The 5,000-nt window shown below is 53.4% G+C and overlaps 1 non-coding gene across 1 annotated transcript in view; it reads left to right on the plus strand.

Moving 5' to 3' along the window:
* The first annotated feature begins 4,534 nt into the window (after window positions 1-4,534).
* The window catches only part of LOC124593351, a 1,910-nt gene continuing 1,444 nt past the window's right edge, over window positions 4,535-5,000 (plus strand). Inside the window, exon 1 of the ribosomal RNA XR_006977997.1 lies at window positions 4,535-5,000. This exon is cut by the window's right edge and continues 1,444 nt beyond it. This is a non-coding gene — a ribosomal RNA (small subunit ribosomal RNA).

Below are 5,000 nucleotides of genomic sequence, written 5' to 3' on the forward strand. Positions count from 1 at the left end.
AAGACAGCGATGGGCCCAAAGCTCCCTTCTTTCTACCCCACCCACAAAGCCTGCACCCTCTGTCGACAACAGCACCCCAACGCCAGCGCCTCTGCCGCACGAAGTCGTGGACCGGCAATCACTCCACCTGCACCCGTTCGTGCCCCACCCCAACCGCCCAACTCGCAACTCCAGCGGATGAACGGCGGACTTTGCTCGCACTCGCAATGTGCAATCCACCCCTATAACGTGCGTTTCATGAAGAGTTATGTCCAATATGCGACATTCCCGCTGTCCATATACATGAGCTGCCAGCTGTACCACGTACGAGCTACAGACGCGATCGCGTTGCTCTCTGTACGAATGCAGATGCTCAGCGGCAGCTAGGAGGCGCTCCATCCATGTCGGTACCGGTGAGCGTTGCACTCGCAGTCACAAAAACGTACGGCAAGTATATTACTCGGAAGAGTCAATGACAGTCCAAGCCCCCCTGCGTGGGAAGAGTCTTCCTAGGCCATGACCCACCGGAAGGGCGCAGCGTCCCCCACCCCAGACATGTGACGTCAGACTATCGGTATTGACGACTAGACTGATTCCTTATAATCATTTGCCATACACCGGTGGAAGCTGCCGAGACGAGTAACTACATAGCGGGCTCGCCGTGTCACTAATGTACAGAGATACAATAGTTTCGACTGGAACCGGATTAAACGTATACACGGCGCTGATTAGTAATAGATAGAGCCATCAGAATACAGATAATGTATAGACCTGTCCGTATACATGCTGAAAGACTCTGCTCACAATCACACGTCAGCCAGACACTCTTATCACGCACTACTCTCTGCCTGTAACAGGCACACAGACAATATGTAAGCACCAGCATGGAACACCACCCAGTGCATCCTCTCTGCCACATTAGACAATCCACACTATCATAACCAGACCGGGAGGTCCACTCGGAAAACAGAATATCCCACCCTTCCGACAACCACCATTGCTCAGCTAAGCCACCAACACCCACACATGTCCCACACAGGGGTGCACCCAACATCACAATACTGCCTCCTGTCACACCACACAAACAATGGCAGGAATGAAAGACACAGGTCTGCCACAAGCATGGAATCAGAGCGCCGCCTGTTATGAGCCAAAGGTGCACCCTGACGTGGCAAATCAGATGATGCCGCAGTCATTTACTTACGATATTCACAATCAACAAACCGGCCCCCCCCCCCCCCCAAAACACCTTTCCGTACAACAATGTGTACCTTAACCTAACCCATATTGTGCCTTAACCTAACCCGTATTGTACCTTAACCTAACCCGTATTGCGCCTTAACCTAACCCGTATTGCGCCTTAACCTAACCCGTATTGCGCCTTAACCTAACCCGTATTGCGCCTTAACCTAACCCGTATTGCGCCTTAACCTAACCCGTATTGCGCCTTAACCTAACCCGTATTGCGCCTTAACCTAACCCGTATTGCGCCTTAACCTAACCCGTATTGCGCCTTAACCTAACCTATGTTGCGCCTTAACCTAACCTATGTTGCGCCTTAACCTAACCTATGTTGCGCCTTAACCTAACCTATGTTGCGCCTTAACCTAACCTATGTTGCGCCTTAACCTAACCTATGTTGCGCCTTAACCTAACCTATGTTGCGCCTTAACCTAACCTATGTTGCGCCTTAACCTAACCTATGTTGCGCCTTAACCTAACCTATGTTGCGCCTTAGCCTAACCTATGTTGCGCCTTAACCTAACCCATATTGTACCTTAACCTAACCCATGTTGCGCCTTAACCTAACCCATATTGTACCTTAACCTAACCCATATTGTACCTTAACCTAACCCATATTGTACCTTAACCTAACCCATATTGTACCTTAACCTAACCCATATTGTACCTTAACCTAACCCATATTGTACCTTAACCTAACCCATATTGTACCTTAACCTAACCCATATTGTACCTTAACCTAACCCATATTGTACCTTAACCTAACCTATGTTGCGCCTTAACCTAACCTATGTTGCGCCTTAACCTAACCTATGTTGCGCCTTAACCTAACCTATGTTGCGCCTTAGCCTAACCTATGTTGCGCCTTAACCTAACCCATATTGTACCTTAACCTAACCCATGTTGCGCCTTAACCTAACCCATATTGTACCTTAACCTAACCCATATTGTACCTTAACCTAACCCATATTGTACCTTAACCTAACCCATGTTGTACCTTAACCTAACCCATGTTGTACCTTAACCTAACCCATGTTGCGCCTTAACCTAACCCATGTTGCGCCTTAACCTAACCCATGTTGCGCCTTAACCTAACCTATGTTGCGCCTAAACCTAACCTATGTTGCGCCTAAACCCAACACACGTTGGGCCTAAACCCAACACACGTTGGGCCTAAACCCAACACACGTTGGGCCTTAACCCAACACACGTTGGGCCTTAACCCAACACACGTTGGGCCTTAACCCAACACACGTTGGGCCTTAACCCAACACACGTTGGGCCTTAACCCAACACACGTTGGGCCTTAACCCAACACACGTTGGGCCTTAACCCAACACACGTTGGGCCTTAACCCAACACACGTTGGGCCTTAACCCAACACACGTTGGGCCTTAACCCAACACACGTTGGGCCTTAACCCAACACACGTTGGGCCTTAACCCAACACACGTTGGGCCTTAACCCAACACACGTTGGGCCTTAACCCAACACACGTTGGGCCTTAACCCAACACACGTTGGGCCTTAACCCAACACACGTTGGGCCTTAACCCAACACACGTTGGGCCTTAACCCAACACACGTTGGGCCTTAACCCAACACACGTTGGGCCTTAACCTGCTCTGTAATTGTCATACGACGCGTTAAATTAGTGTAGTGTTGCCTAACTGCAACCCCCGCAATATAGTTTGCTACTCGCACTGCCCGGTCCCCAGAGTATCGCTTCATGTTAAACACCTTGCAGCTATACACTGTAATGCGGATGGCAGCAGGACGTACATGCTCAATGCCCTTCGCAGTTGTTCATTGGCATTCGCATGGCGAAGCACAGCCTACGTTGTGGTACGGCTTGTGTCAACTGTCCGCTGATGTTGTACGTCCAAATCACACACTGTACTGCACATTGGTCCTCATGTACTGAATGATACATCGTGGTACATGTGTGACCGTACCACGACTGCGCCAACAACGGCGAACCATACGGTCCAAATATTGTGCACTCAGCTACGTGTCGTCTCCCTATAAGAGCTGGATTGCAGTATGGTATGCCGTGGATGGCGATCAGCATGAGCCGTCTGTTGATGTAGTGGCGCGTGTTGTCAGACGTAGTCGTCTCTTCTCACACACCGTGATAGCATGGTGCACTGCGTTCCACATCTGCGACATGCGACAGAGGCCGGTTGACAGTCGTTCGCGCAATGGACATCGCATACGTACGGGGGCCACCTTCCACGTGTTCGCGAAGCGTGCACATGTTGTTGCGTGTATGTGGGCAGACATAGTGTGTCGTGACACCTGACACAGGCATGCAACAATCGTTGAATTTGCAAATGGCGATGGACGTCTACGTTTGCTGGTGACGTTACGCAAATGAACAACTGGTAAACCGTTGTGGTGCGGTTGTTCTCGCTAGAGGTGAATCAGTGATGGCGACGATCGGTTGAGCTACCAACCGGTTGTTTCAGCGATACCCACCATGCCCACGAACGTGAATGGCATGTGGGTGTGAAGCGATACGCGGCGGTGGCTGGGTGGGACCGTCCCCGGCCGGTGAGGGGGGGCCTCCCGGCGTGCTGGCCGCGCGGTGCGTGGGCGCACGCGCTACAGCCGGCTGGTGGGGGCGGCCAGTGGCAGGCGCGCCGGCCGACGGAGGCGGCAGGCGGCGCAGCTGCGCGCCGGCGCACCCTGCACGCGGCGCCGTGCGGCCAAAGTAGGTCCTCGCGGGCCCGGTGCGAAGCGCGGTGGACATCTGCAGTGTGCTGGTCCGATTGAGGACTGTGTGCGCTGAGGATGCGCCGCCGCCCGGCGCTCGGCGCCGCGACGCCGTCTGCTGCTCGGTCGCCTCTGCGGTTCTCGCAGGTGGATTGTATCGCAGCTGTGCGGACGTGTTGGCGCGTGCGCTGTGCTGGGAGTGTTCGCTTCGGCACCCAAGTGGGGCTTTTGTCCTTCTGTGGCGCTGGCGTTGGAGCTGCCGGCCACCGTAGGTGGCGCGTGTTGTCTCCCGCCGGCAATGCCACGACAGCACGCTCCCGGGCCTCTGTCGGCAGCGGCAAGCTCAGTTGGGAGCACGGGTGGTCGCACCTAAAGCGTCTACTCGCCAAACTCCGGGCGATTGCGCCTCTCTCGAACCCGACCAAGTACTTAGGACGGCGCTGCGCGCCGCCGGGACCTGAGAGGGTTTCGAGGTGTATTGTGCAGGGGAGCTCAGCCTCCTCCTGTTTGCAGAATAATTGAGCGGACGCTTGCGTGTTCGCGCGGGCCCCCGGGACACACTCCCGGGCGGCCGGCTGCTCAGCTCTAGTTGACGCAGCTCCCTGGTTGATCCTGCCAGTAGTCATATGCTTGTCTCAAAGATTAAGCCATGCATGTCTCAGTACAAGCCGCATTAAGGTGAAACCGCGAATGGCTCATTAAATCAGTTATGGTTCCTTAGATCGTACCCACGTTACTTGGATAACTGTGGTAATTCTAGAGCTAATACATGCAAACAGAGTCCCGACCAGAGATGGAAGGGACGCTTTTATTAGATCAAAACCAATCGGTCGGCTCGTCCGGTCCGTTTGCCTTGGTGACTCTGAATAACTTTGGGCTGATCGCACGGTCCTCGTACCGGCGACGCATCTTTCAAATGTCTGCCTTATCAACTGTCGATGGTAGGTTCTGCGCCTACCATGGTTGTAACGGGTAACGGGGAATCAGGGTTCGATTCCGGAGAGGGAGCCTGAGAAACGGCTACCACATCCAAAGAAGGCAGCAGGCGCGCAAATTACCCACTCC

Source organism: Schistocerca americana, unplaced genomic scaffold (genome assembly GCF_021461395.2).
Source record: "Schistocerca americana isolate TAMUIC-IGC-003095 unplaced genomic scaffold, iqSchAmer2.1 HiC_scaffold_98, whole genome shotgun sequence".
Lineage (NCBI taxonomy): Eukaryota > Metazoa > Arthropoda > Insecta > Orthoptera > Acrididae > Schistocerca > Schistocerca americana.